This window comes from Miscanthus floridulus, chromosome 9 (genome assembly GCF_019320115.1).
Source record: "Miscanthus floridulus cultivar M001 chromosome 9, ASM1932011v1, whole genome shotgun sequence".
In the NCBI taxonomy this organism is placed as follows: domain Eukaryota; kingdom Viridiplantae; phylum Streptophyta; class Magnoliopsida; order Poales; family Poaceae; genus Miscanthus; species Miscanthus floridulus.
The window spans coordinates 48,918,155-48,933,529 of NC_089588.1; positions in this window are offsets into that span (position 1 = coordinate 48,918,155).

Consider the following 15,375-nt stretch of genomic DNA (forward strand, 5'->3'; position numbering starts at 1 on the left):
TTATCAGGTGTTTCAAGAGATCTTAAGCAGTGAAACCTTGACTAATGATTGAAGAGTTGAAATAGCCGATCACCTTATGAATCCATCATAGAAGGTTACTAGGAAACTAAGGTATAAATCGACTAAGTATGTTTTGTTAGATGATTAGTTATATTACAAGACAGTCGATGGGGTGTTGCTTAAATGTTTAAATCAAGAAGAAGCTAAAGTGTTGATGGGTGAAGTACATGAAGGGATATGTGGAGCTCATCAATCGGCTTATAAGATGAAATGGATTATTCACAGTTCTGGATATTTTTGGCCAACAATACTTGAAGATTGTTTTGAATATTACAAGGGATGTTAAGATTGTCAATGTTTTGGTAATATTCAGAAATCGTCTACATCGGCTATGAATCCAATAATTAAACCATGGCCGTTTCGAGGTTGGGGAATTGATTTAATTAGCCAAATTTTTCTACCTTCAAGTAAAGAACATAAGTTTATATTGGTAGCAATAGATTACTTTACTAAGTGGGTTGAGGCAATTCCTTTGAAGATGGTAACCTCAAAGAATATGGTTGATTTTGTCAAAGAACATATTGTGTATCATTTTGGAATTCCTCAAACTATTACTACTGATTAGGGGGGCGATGTTTACATCAGAAGAGTTCAGAGATTTTGCTGCCAGTGTGGGAATTAAGTTATTAAATTCTTGTCCTTACTATGCTCAGGCTCATGGCTAGGCAGAGGCATCTAATCAATTTATGATTAAATTGATTAAGAAGAAAATTGAGGAGCAACGAAGGAAGTGGTACTTAACACTCAATGAGGCATTGTGGTCATATAGGATGGCTTGCCATGGATCGATTAAATCATCACCTTATGAGTTAGTATATGGGCATAATGCAGTTTTTCCGTGGGAAATCCTGACTGCATCAAGACATGTTATATTATAGAATGATTTGATGGCTGAAGTCTACAAGAATCTAATGATGGATGGTTTAGAGGACTTAAGTTGTCATTGGCTATGTGCTTTTGAGAATATTGAAGCCAATAAGTTAAGGGTTGCAAGGCATTATAACAAAAAGGTTAAGAACAAGCAGTTTGGTGAAGGAGAATTAGTTTAGAAAGTAAAATTGCCGATTGGGTCTAAGGACAGCAAGTTTGGTAAATGGTCACCTAATTGGGAAGGTCCTTATCGGATTAAACGTTGTACGCCTAGCAATGCTTATATTTTGGAAACGCTAGAAGGAGAAGAGGAGTTTGATAGAGCGATCAATGGAAAATATCTAATGAAATATTATCCTAGCATCTGGGTTAATACTTGATAGCCGATTTGTTCAGTCATCGGCTCTAATAGCCAGTAATAGAAGGGTATCGCCTCTAGTTCAAAAAATAGACCTGAAGGGGTAAAAGCCGATACGATATGTTTCGCCTATAGAGCAAAAACAAACACAGGGACAATCATGATATTGCAGAGAATTCACAAAGACACATTCATAAGAAACAGGAGTTTTGTTTATTGATTAGTTTGCCCATAAGTACAAACTAATCAAAGACATTATTTATCACATCCTGGGCGGATATGATGTCCATGATGGCCTCCACTACATCGTCGAAGTCTTAAATCATCTCCTCGTGCAGCTCAGGATTATTGCCCATCAGGAAGCTGGTCTCCATGGTGCGGAGCTCATACCCAGTCTGGACCTACGCCGCAGCCAAGGCTACCGACGCACCACGGTGAACACTGTGAAGGGCGATCTCCTGGATGCGCATCGGGACATCATGGAGGCGGGCATTGATGAAGGGGCCCTGGGCGTTAACGGACACCATAGCCGCATTCGTGGGCTGGCAATCACAAGAATGAACGGGTTGTCAGAACGGAAGCAGAGGGAGTGAGAATGGAGTTTTTTCTTGAAGATCACCTTACTCGCCACCATGGCATCGGACTTGGCCAGCCACGCCTGATCAGCGCTGGCCTCTTCCTCGACGATGAGGAGGGTGGCTTGAGAGGCTCTGAGGCGGATCTCAAGCTGATCGTTCTCCTGAGTTGCCTTGGAGTAATGGTCCTGGCCATCCTCCACTCTCGGAGAAAACGCCGGGCATAATCGCCATTGTAGGAGTCGGAGGAGTCCGATGACAAATCTGGTGCGGCAGCAGTAGACGCGGTGGTAGAAGGCTCACCGGCCCCGAGAGGAGTAGGAAGTCTATCATTGAGGATGAACCTGCAGATGCATTAATAGATGGTTCTTGCTATGGATGGGAGCATTTAGTCTTACATCATGCGGCGGAGTCGCTGGCCGACCGGGGCCTCCTCCTCCGGGAGATCTTTTGCTGCACGCTTGCTGCGGCGATCCTCTCCTCCCATTGGGTGCTGGTTTAGATTGTGGAAGAGGAAAACAACTGCTATAGGGTTTGTGAAGGCAGAGAAGCATAGGGAACAAAAATAGTTATGAGATGTGTGTGTTTGAGGCCAGGACTCTCGGCTGGTATTTATAGCCATGAAGCGAGGTAGTAGATATCTCAGGACGTGCAAAAGGTAACCGCAATTAATAGAAGGCAAAGCGTCGCCCCACTAATGCCGAAGAGAATGAGGCATTGATAACTGAGGATGGAAGATTGAGGAGTTTTTCTTAATGAAAGTCGTGCTTTCAGACTTAATTGGATTAAAGACAGAGGTCTGGAATCGGCTATTTTCAAATTGGCTCTTTAGCTGAGATAAGAGATACAATAGGTTAGCAGAAAATATCATCATCATTGGTTCCACACAAAATATATGGTACAAACGTTGGTATGTAGATTACAAGTTTAGAACATCCTGGATTGCTTTCAATGCTTTCAGCCGAATAGCATCAACTTCTACAATTTGTTGCTTGTCTTCTTCGGCTGATCCAGGAATGTTCTCAAGGCTGCTGCGAATGGCCTTGCCTTCTTTTAACTTGGTCAACATTTCCTATTTCTTCTATTTGATGGCATTGGGTATTTGAGCCAAATTGGACTCAGGGCGATCAATGGCAGCCTTCACGTTCTCCAGTTCCTTCTCGAGTTCTGCACACTTGGCTTTTAGTTGGTTTAGCTCTGGTTCGATCATGAGGGCGGAGTTTTTCAAGTTATCGATTAGTTGTGCTAGCTCATTGGCCTCTTGTCTATTGGAATTCTTCTTGGCCAATAAAGCTACGCGATCAGCTAGGTTTCCTTGAACCCTTATCACTCTTGGAGCTTGATCCTCAATGTTGGATAAAGGTGTTAGAACTTCAGCAAGATTTGAAGGCAAATTACCCTTAATGGCTAGGAAAGTTCTTCTGACCGGATCTGCATCCTGGACCAAATCGGCTATATTCTTTTTGAGCATTAGCAGCATGTCTTTTAGCCAATTCTTTATCTCCTCTAACAAAGCTTCTTTGGAAGAGATAGTTGATGAGCTAATTTCATCTCCATCTATATACTCTTCAAAATTGAAAGAGTAGCTTAGAGCTAGTGAGTTAAGTGCCTGCAGGTGGGTAACGGAAAATTTTGGTTAAGAAATAACAAGTTGTTTGAAAATAAGAGGAATGAGGAGATACAGTACCTTTTTGGGATATTTTCTATTCGAGGAGAAGGAATAGCTGATGATGCACCAATGGTATCTGGTTGAATCAGCTCTGAACTTTTAGTGATGGTATCTACAGACATCAGGGGAATTTTTTCAAAAAGATTATGTTGGTTGCAGGAAGATAAACTAGGTATATGACTTTCTTACCATCAATTGTCTGCTGGACTGGAGGTTCGACAATTTTGGTGTCAACATCAATAGGATCATTTTCAACTGGTGGACTGTCAGACTTCTGCTCTTGCGTGAATGTTTCTTCAGGGAGTGTCTAGCATGGTAAATGGTCAGAGAAGAGTGAAAATTGAATAAGAATTAAGAGTTTTGAGGAGATACCTTGGCGGCATCAGGAAGTGAAGTGGAAGAGTTCTCATCTTCTGCTATCTTAGAAGCATCGGTTCTTTCAACTGAAATCGGCTCCTTTTGAGGATCGGCCAATGAAGGTTTGGTGGGTGCTGATTTAAACGCCTAGGATAGCAGCTCAGCACCCAAAGCAAATTGGGATGTAATGGTTGATAACTGTGAGGAAAGAATCAGAATTAGAAATTGAATATCATTTTGGGAAAAAGGATGAATTGTTTTACTTGAGCAGTTGATGGTCTTGTTCTGCGAAGTCTTTTCTCAGTAATGGTTTTCTAGGTTACCCCTTGGTCTACCTTGCATTTTGAAGATTGATATGTTATAATTGTAGGGGCAGCTTAGGATTTCATTAGTTTCTTCAGGGTGGGTGTGGTTGATCCTAGTCTTGAGATTGGACATGGCGGATAATACTCTATGGCGTGCCCTTTTCTATCAACATCTGGGGGATTGAATTCAGCATCCTGCAAGGGGGTTTCTATTAGATGAGTTGGTAGAGAGACTTTAGCAGATGATCTTTATGGAAGAAAAGAGTTAACTAGTTACTTCACTATCAGAAGTGAAATCTTCATCCAGAGCTATGCAGCTAGGATGGGCTAGCTTACAAAAGAGATGGGAGTGCCATTCTTGCCACCAGGAATCATATAAATTTAAAGTGAAGGTGGCCCTAGTCCATTCATGCAGATAGAGGGAAGGAAGATTTGATCCTAACTAGAAAATTCTAGAAGCTTCCATTGCCTCATTGATGCCTTCTCTTGGTTTCAGTATATCTTTGAAAAATAGCCGAGGGGGCAGTTGACCAAGACCAAACTGACGAGCCATGAAAGAAGGGTTGTAGAATTCATAGGTTGGAAGGTTGTCTGGAAGAAAAGAACTGTAGACATTTTGCCAAGGCCATGACAAAATTCGGCTGGTAGAACATAGGGTTTGATGAAAGAATTGAAGATTGCAGCTGTCGTTTCGTCTGAGCAGCCTGATTCAAATTGAAATTTGAATGGGAAGACCAACTCATTGTCATCGTCTTCATCATAGGGTAGCCAGGTCAGAATATCTGCATCAAACCCTCAATAAAACTTCTTAAAGAGGTGGCCTACATCGACAACGATTGTTACGACTGATGCAGCTTCACCATAGTTCATACATTGGCGGGTTCTCCCTTCTTTGCCTTTGTATTCCTCATCAAAGTTGGAAGAGGGAAAAATTAAATTCTAGAGATTTGGCTTCACAATCTTATGCATATACAAATTTAACCATATTTGTATTAACCACCAAGGGTCACTGATGGTGTGCACTACTTCATTCTTCAGCAGCTGGGCAGCCACCTGATGCATCAAGTGGTAAGCTGATCCTAACAGATACTTTCCAAGAGGAATCTCAACGCCTACTGCTAGATGCTCTGCAAGAGTTTGTGATTGTAAGCCGGACCACAAGATTACCCGTAGAAAATGAATCTTTCTAACTACATGTTCAGAAAGACCACATGTTCTCTTTCACTAACAGTCGATTCATTCCCAATACGGTTCTGGATATAGCTTGCCCATCCTATACAATCTGATATTTTGGCCAGTTTCTTTGACCCAGCACCTAGGAGCTCGTATGGCTGCATTGGTCCTGTTATTCTAAGGCCAGTCAACATATAAACATCGGCCAAGGTAATAGTCATCGGACCGTGACCAAAGACAAAGGCATTCATGGTGTTGGACCAGAAGTAAGAAGCGGCAATTAGGAGTGAATCATTTCTTTCCATCCCGAACAGTGAAAGTGTCAGGCATTGGCTTAAATCATAAACTTCCCAATGTACGCCCTTTTTGTCTGACACTCTACGGAACCAGTCTCTCCATCCCTTAGGCATTTTGGGCCAATTCCTAAAGGGATTTTTAGTGTTCCAAGAAGATAGATTTACTAAGGACTGCCTGAAAAGAATTTGATTGGTTTTTTGGTTGATAAAATCCAAAGGATTAGTATCTCCCATGGGTCCAAGGTAATAAGCATTTGGAACAACAGACAAAGGGGTCAAAATTTCACTTTCCATTCCCTGGAAAGCCAGATGAGATAAACTTAAGGAAAAGGAAAATATAGAGCAGTGGCCAATAGTTGAGAGGTGGAAAATTTGGATACGTGCCTTGAGGATGTAGTCACTGGTTGCCATTTTGATTGGAATAGATCTGAATCTGAGAAAGGGTTGCAGAGGAGTAAATTGAAAAGCAGCTCGAGCAAAGTAGAGAAACTGCTAGGGTTGGAGCTCTAGTGGTGGTGACTTTAAATGTTGAGGCTTGCTCGAAGAAGAAGGGGAAAGTAAATCGGCCGAGTGGATTGAAGGTAATACTATTGGGATGCTATATAAAGTTTGGCCCAAAAAGTCAGGAGTCACGTGTTTATTTTGGAATAAACGGTTGCGACATAGTGAGCAGGTAAATAGAAATTTTGGAATAAAATCATTTTTATTCCAAAATTGGGGGGCATGTGTTTACACCAAAATTTAGCAAAGAAGAACGCGGGAACTCAAAGCTTCTAAGATTGTATCATCAAGGGATCGATCAGGTGTGAATCGATGTCGGCTAGTTTGATGTAGTGTCGGAATCGGCTATTTTATAGATGACGTCAGCAGACAACGTCAATGGACTACATACGGATGGCGTCGGGAGAAAATATGTCGGACTCTACAAAAGGGGAAGGATTAGGGTCCAAGTTTTTTTTAAGTTAGGAATGTTTTCTTTTCCAAGAATTGTAATGAGTCATATTTAAGTAGGACTCATGTTTAGGTCCCGAGTATAAATATTGGACCCTGATTATTGTAAAAACAATCAATCAATCAATATAATTACTTTGTCGGCTTCATGCCAACCCATAGGAGTAGGAGTATTGTAGATCTCGACGACTTCTTCAACAAGCAAGGCTACATCGATCGATCGACCTCTGGCTTGTCTGTGAGTACCGTCACGACTTGTATCATACTTGTAAAGCTGCATCAGTCGATTGATCTTTTATGAGTATAATATAAGTTAGTTATCGATCTGTATCATTATTTGTAAGGCTGCATCAGCTGATTGAACTCTTGCGAATCATAATATAGATCAAAGTTATCGATCTTGTGTTAAACAACTTGTTGTTTAATACAATATCACCAGTTATCAAATCTGCTAAGATTAGTAAGATTTTCCTTGCTGTTTTTGGTTGATTCACCAATTCTCGATCTTGTTATAATTAATATTCCATTAATTATAACAAATCACCTAATTGAGATAGAGAAAGATTGGCATCATATCATCACAATTGGTCGTCTTCTAGTCTGGTCATGCTTTGAATCTTATGATTGATGACTTAATTCTACTAGATTGGATGTTTTATCTCTATTCCAATCGAACATAGTATGCATTCAAAGACATGTTTCAATCCTGAATAAACTCACTAGTTAATGAGATCCAATCTAATGACACTACCATAGCTGCATCGATCCAGTCGAACCTCACTGGTAAGACTTTGGGTTAGAGATTATCGATTAGTGGTTTTGTTCGTGGTTGAGATATGTACTCTGTTTGTTTGCTATGTCTGCATCGGTTATTTTAGCCGATTCACCTGTGCTTTCACACATATAGCATGTTTTCCATGAACCAGTTAATATATAGATGGTTTTATAGATTCTTTGGTTTAGTTTGTTACTATTATCATAGCTACATCGATCCGGTTGAACCTCACTATTAATGGTAATAGATTAGATCCAGAGCGTTTGTAGATTCATTTGTACCAGACGGTCGATTTGTTCGCATGTTATATCCCTTCTCATTAAACTTATCGGCTCAATGCTTTACACTGGTTATATCCATCTAGCTGATGATGTTTCTTTATATTACTTATACATGGGTGTATAGTACTTGTTATTATAAATCAATCATGACCCACGAGCATCACAGTTCCTAAACAATCGATTTCTTCTTGTATCGGCTATTTAGTCAATTCCCCTATTTGGCAGCTCTCGAAGCAGCATACTTAGAACTATCTGGGCAACACCGGCATGTTCCACCCTAAACTACTGATAAAAGTTTCTCTCCTTGTCAATTGCAGGTCAAATTGACTGGCACGCCTTCGGGATTTTCGGGGTCGACTGGTCCTATTTTGAAGCCAAGTAGATCTCCGGGTTGACTCCACCCAGATCATTCTAGCTTGCAGTGTGTCAGGCGCATCGCCATATTTTTGCGCTAACATGCACTCATAGGACCTATGGCTTTCTTTGTGGCACACGTAACAAACCATGGTTTGTCCCTCATCAAGCTTCTTCACTCCCTTGATGGTATTATCTTGATGGGGTTGGGATTGCTTCGTCTTGCCCTTCATTTGAACCAAGTCCTTGGTGAGGCGAGCCACTTTTTGCTTGAGTTGCTCATTTTTTGTTGCGACCTCTTGTGTACATGTTTCTATAATGACATTCTTAAAACAAACTTGGTCGCAAAGGGGTGAGTCCAATTTAAATAAATCATCGCATGAAGTAAAGGCATCCTTTTTAGGCATGTCAAAGATTTAACTTTTGTTTTTAGGTGTCTCGGTAGGGATTGTACCGATGGCTTCAAGATTAGCAACTTTATTAGTTAGCTCATCACAATGTTTGCACATTGTTTCTATTTTAGCAAGCAAACTTTTATAAGCATCTTGTGAGCTAGCTAGCTTTTCTTTTAGTTTCTCATTTTTCTTTACAAGTTGCTCATCATTGATTGTGCTTTCATTTGTGCTTGCACTAGCATCTAATTGCTCAATTTTAGTAGATAGCTCCACATTAAAATTGGCAAAAGTTTCATATTGTTCAAGCAAAGCATTATAAGCTTGTTGTGAGATATTAACTTTTGCTTTTAGTTCTTTTATTTTCTTTTGTTGACTAGTGCAAGCCTGAGCAAAATTAAGATTATCTTGCATAATTTGATCATAAGAAGGAAGCTCATCATCACTATCACTTGAGCTAGAACTTTCGTTACCTCATGCCATAAGGGACACATGTGAAGTGCTTGATGATGAGAGTGTTTGGCCGCGCCTCTTGTGTTGGGCATCATCTTCACTTGATGAGTCGTCCCAAGTCTTGATTGTAGTGAGGGCTTGGCGCTTGAATGCCTTCTTCCTTTTCTTGTCCTTGGGTGTGGGCTTGTGAGTTGGACAATCTTCCACAAAGTGCCCTCTCTTGCCGCATCCATAGCAACATTTCTTTCTTTGCTCTCTTCTTTGATTAGTGAATATGCAATCTTCAATTTGGATGGGCACACCCTTGACATTGAGTTTGCGGATCAACTTCTCCACTCCTCGTATAAGCTTGATTGTTTCTTCATCATCAATGGAGGAGTTCGAGGAGGAGGAGGAGGAGGCTTGATTATCATCACTTGATTCTTCTTCATCATTATCATCCTCATCTTCACTTGAGGAGCTTGAGCTTGAGCATGTCTCAACTAGCTTGCCCTTCATCTTCTTTTGCTCACCACATGTGAGAGCAATGGCTTTACTTGATGAAGAGGCTTCTTCTTGATCCATCTTGTGTGACATTTCATATGCCACCAACTTGCCAATGACAATGGCCAGGGTCATGTTGCTCAAGTACTCCATGTTGTGAAGAATGGTGATGATGCTTGCATATTTGGAATGTGGTAGCACAGAGATGATCTTTCTCACAATATCCACATCACCTAGCTTTGTCAAACCTATAGAGTTGAGCTCATTGACAATTAGATTCAAACGAGAATACATATCCTTCACAAGCTCATTTTCATTCATTTTAAAAGAATCATAGGTTTGCTTTGCTAGGCAATATTTTTGCTCACAAACATTACTTGTGCCATCATGGAGCTCATGCAATTTTAACCAAATTTAATTACCCATTTTCAATGTAAATACTTGGTTAAAAATGTCCATGCTAAAAGATTCAAATAAATAATTTTTGCTCTAGCATTGAAATGAATTTCCTTTTCATCACCCGCGGTTGGTTTCTTGGGATTCTTGAGGGCTTTCATCCCATCATGGGTGACTCTCCAAACTCCTAGATCAACCACTTCTAGGTAGCAAGCCATTCTAGCACTATAGTAGGGAAAATTAGTGCCGTCAAAGTGTGGAGGCCTAGAGGTATCCATCCTAACCACTCTAAATAGCGTCGGCTCAACAGCAGTGAAGCCAAAGATCTAGAAATAAGCTAACCGGTTCTGATACTACTTGTAAGGACCATGATGCCTAAGAGGGGGGTGAATTAGGAAGCTTAAAATCTACTTCTAACTATGGCCGCTAAATCCAACCTAAGCAAAACCTATGTAATAAATAAACTATCTAAAAGTGCAACTACAGGTTTGCTAGGTGTGTTGCTATCCCTACCACAAAACAGATATGCATCCTAGGTTCTAATCCTATTAACTAGCCTATCAACTAAGCTAGGAAAGTAAGGTACACAACCAAGGTAGCAAATATAAATGCAGAAGCTAAAGATTTGGTAGAGATGCAAACTCCCTTCGATAACTCTGGTATTTTTACCGAGGTATCAAGAAGCGCGCAAGCTTCCCCCTAGTCCTCATTGGAGCCCCTCACAAGGAAGCCCTCGCAAGGGCCAAGCTCCCAATCGGGTAACTCCGTGGATAGTCTCAGGCCTTCCCCACACGCAAGTGGGTCTCTGACATGCCTTTTGGCAAGTCTCTCCTGGATGCTCCCCACCGTCTTCACTATCAAGCTTCTAGCTCAAATGTTGCGGGCCATGTTCCCTCCGTATACGGTGGTGGCCACACCACAAATGCAGTTGGTGCAGTCTCACAAGACTTACAAGCTCTACCGAGTACAACAATGGTGCGCGCAAGCACCGAGTGGAAAGAGGTGTGCAAACCTCACTAAACACTAGGCCTAAACCTAGAGCAAGCGTAAAGCGGTGGTCTAATTATCCTAAGCACTTTACAAAAGCACCTACGCTAATCATCGAATATTTCACTAAGCACTCTGGTGGCTAGAGCAACTAAAAAATGAGTCTCAACTCATATGGCACCTCCTTGAGCTCTACCTCAATCCATTTGGCCGGCCATGGAGGTATTTATAAGCCCCCAAGCAAATAGAGCCATTGGTCCCCTTGGTGGGTAATTCTGCACACCGTCGGATCAGGATGATAGGGACCGCTGGACTACTTTTCGATCTGACACTCGCTAGCCGTTAGCCGACCGTTGCGCTACCTTCTGCGGCTGTCAGGTGGGGTCACCGTCAGATTGGTCCAACGCCCCATCGTCGAACTAGGTCCGACGCTCAACCGCGCTCTCGGGCGCTCTCTATTTCTCTGCTGGAACCTGTCAGACTGGCCTGACGCCCTTACTGTAGCAGTACGACGCCTTCCTTCCTCCTGTGAATAGTGATCGAGTTTGGTTTGATGCTTGTACTGTAGCAGTCCGACGCTTCTACAAGCTGTGCTAAATCAGGTTCGTTGAACCATCGGCTGGTCCGACGCCCACCTGAAGCACCTTCTTCCTTGTTTCTTCTTGAGCATCGTGTCTGGGCATGGTTTCATCTTCATGCTTGGACTTAAGATTGATCTTTAGTGTCTTCAACTCTACTCCAAGTGTCTTGTTTGAGGTGTTGATCATCGGATCACCGCGTTGCTTCTGTCCAAGTCACTTGTGCACCCTATTGGACTACAAAACAAATACTTACAAATTCATTAGTCAAATTTGGCTTTATTGATCATCAAACACCAAAATCTAAACTAAATGGTCTAATGATCCATTTTCCTTACAGAGGGTTCGGTGTTTTGAGTCTACTGAACCAGACTTCTCCTTATCGGGTTCATTGCTGGGGTGCCTCAGTTGGTCCCAAAGATGGAGACCTGGATGGTGGCACCATCTTCTTCTGCCAAACCTTATTAGGTGTTGGATTTGAATTCGACTCAGCGGTTTCATCCTTCTTGGCTTGTTCATCTTCCTTGTTCTTCAAGTGTTGATTCCTTTGTCGTAGTGGTCGATGAGGCCTTCTTTTGGGATGATTCTTCTGTGTATTAGTTTTGTAGCTATTGAAAGCACACTTTACTTTCCATCCTGGGAATTAGAAGTGAATTTGACCCGATCACACATAAATGATAGCTTTTGTGGTGTTGAGTGTGACAGAACCGTCCAATTTATAAGAGTACAAGTATAATAGCAGTTGCTGAGACAATTGCACTCTCACTCTTGAGCCCATATAAATCTGGTAGTCCGCCGAGTATCACGAAGGACCTTGAAATACCAGCCGCAAACAGACAGGATCGTAAAGATTCAGCATACATTCGTCACAAGATACATAAATTTCACAAGTAGTCGACATACATCAAAGTCGCAAATATAGTTATTACAGCACAAAGTTCAATTTGTAGCGAAAGCAACATAGTTTTTAAACATCACACACACAATTCAAATACATGCCAATTCAGTGATCAGGTCCACAAAAGCAACATAGATAAGATACTAGATATAGGCCGTGCCCACGACCTCACTCCTTGTCCACAGCGGGAGAGAAGCAACTATTGCAGTAGCCATGGTATACCACGCCATCTATAACAAGAGGGAATAAACCCTGAGTACAAGAATGTACTCAGCTAGACTTACCCGTCTTAAACCAAAATAAATGACACCAAGGAGTATGCAAGGCTATTCATAGTGTAGCTGGCTTGACATGAGTTTTGCATAAAAAGCTTTACTAATTTAGTCCTACCATTTTTATTCTTCTAGCAATAATTAATTAAAACTATTTATAGCTAGATTTGCAGCTATCCTGTAACATTCACTTGATTAAAGATAAAAGCATCACAATATTAACCATAGTTAGATTATTTGCCTCACACCAACGAACCATCAACTTCCATAAACATATTACTACGAATGATGGATAGTGACCAAGTTTCTCAGTATCCGGGAGAGACGGCGATTCGAATCGATTGCAACCAGCTGGGCAAAAATCCATAACACAAACCTAGGCATAGTAGCACAACAGTAGCCTTAGGTCACCTTTGGTATAATTCGGGACATATTTCATGGGTTTGAGCTGAGCTGCACACTCAGGGACTAACTGGGAGCCAGGAAGCTCAGGCCATGTCTGCCCCACGGACCAATGGCCAGGTCGCTCAAAACATGTATTGATTCCATGCATATGCATTAGGAACCTAGTGAATGCTAACAACCCTTGAAAAATGATTGTGAAAATGCTAACTCATGAACACAAGTGAGTGATGGAACTTTGTGGAGTTAACACATTTGCACAAGGGTTGAAGAGATAAAAGTGAAGGAGCTCACTGGTTAGCTCGCACAGCAGTGGCGCTGTCATTGGACAAAAAGACTTAGCGTCCGATGTGAAACTTGGAGCTCAGGCAGTGGCAGCAAAGGCATCAGACATTAAAGGAAGAAGCATCGAACAAAGTGGATTTGCGTTCGATGTGTTTTGGCTCCTCTCTATGTAGAAAATAATTGTTCGGACGTTGCATCGGACGATGGCGGGATGAGCATCTGATGCAACAGGCACACTATTCACTCGTTGACCATGGAGTCAACAGGACAACGTACGCTGGTGCTGGCCCGATGTGGACCATCGGACATGTCCGATGAGAAATCAGCGGCTGTAGAATCTCTCTGGATCGCATTAGACGCTGGTGGTGCTTTGGTCCGATGTGGCATCGGACGTTACTGTGCAGAGTCAACTGTTGGGCGGCAACGGTCGAAATCAAACGGCTAGTACACGTGTCAACGGGCGATACATCGGACACTACATGATGTGAATAGTAACTTTGTCCGATGCCCCTGATTTTAGCCCAATGAAGGAGTAACGGCTAGTTGAGCTTGGGGGCGCCATAAATATGGGTTGGCTAGCTTGAGCTCACTCTCTTGGCCAATTTCAGTTGTGATACAATCTTGTGAGCCTAGTCAAAGCTCTCCCACTCATCTCCTTCAAGTGATTAACATCTTTGTGAGATTGGGAGTGATCCAAAGTGCGTTTGCTTAGAGTTGAGGCATATAGTGGCACTAGTGATCGTTTTGCTGCAAGATTTCTTGTTACTCTTGGTGGTTGCCACCACCTAGAGGGCTTGGAGTAGCGGTGATTGTTGAGAGAAGGGTGGTGATTGTCTCTGGCTCCGATCGGTGATTTGTGAGGAGTTCTTGTGCCTATTCCCTATGGGAGATCGCGAAAGGCAACTCTAGTGGATTGCTCGTGGCTTGTGGATCCTCATTTGTGTTGGTTTTGCGGGGCCCTAGTGTTGGGCTAGGCATGTGATGCCTATTAGCGCGTGAGCCACCAAGTGACTGCATCACCACAATGTGAAGTAGGATGCCGGCAAGCAACCAAACCACGGGCATAAATCTTGTGTCCCATATTGTGTCTTGGTATTCATATTGACACTTGCCCGGTTCAGTATATCGCTCTACTCCTCTTGCATTATGTTGATATATCTTGTGTAGAGCTAGCTTGTTTACCTTGTGTAGCTAGTTGAGTAGCTTAGTTGTAATTAGATCTTTAGCTTGCTCACTAGTTGTTGTAGTTGTTGCCTAGCTAGTTTGGTTGTGTGAAATCAACATAGAGATCATAGTAACTAGCATGTGGTAGGTGGCTTGCCTATTTGATTAGAGCTAGAGCAAAATTGCATTATCGCCATATTATTGTCTAACACTTTGCTCTAGTGAATTTGTAGAATTTTTAATTAGGTTATTCACTTCCCCCTCTAGCCATTTAGGACCTTTCACATAGTCATAGTAGAACATATGCAGAGATTCTAGTAGAGTTTTTCACTGCTGAATCTCTCAAGTATAGGATGCCGTCACCAGCGGGTTGGTCCCTTTCGAATGATTGCCCCAAAAACTACGAGCATGGGAACTTCATGTTGCCCTTGGGCCAGCTCGTAGAGGAGACGTGGGAGATAAGGAGGTTCCATCTCTAGTACATGGAAGCGGCGAAAGCAGGCCTGCACTCTTTCATTGTAAAGGTTCCGAAGGACTACTTCAACTTGACCGACGATGCTCAAATCGTCGTAGATTTCCACGACATGCATAGGTATTGAGGCGCAAGGAACTCAATGTTGCTCAAATCACCTTGTTTGCCCTGTAAGTTAATTATGACTTTCACTCCATTGCACTACTTTAGGTACTTTAGGAAGAAGCTAATAATGCCATGACTTGTCCTTGCAGGATGCAGTCCCACTTATGCAAGGAATTGGGCGAAAATGTTATTTACCTCTGTCTGATGCACATTACCCAGAGATGCATCGTGGGTTACGATGTACTAGAGACTCATGAAAGGCTTAGGAACTTGAACGGAGAAGAGAGAGTGGCAGCCCAGAAACTAATGTGCAACAAAATGAAGTTCTAGGCGGGAACGTATGTGTATAGATGCATGAAGAAGGTCGGGGAAAAGGGGTGTCTCCTTGCCACCCACCAGTTCAGGTTAGTCAAACGGATACTTGGAACGTATATGTAGCTGCTAGGATCACCACTTTTCATATT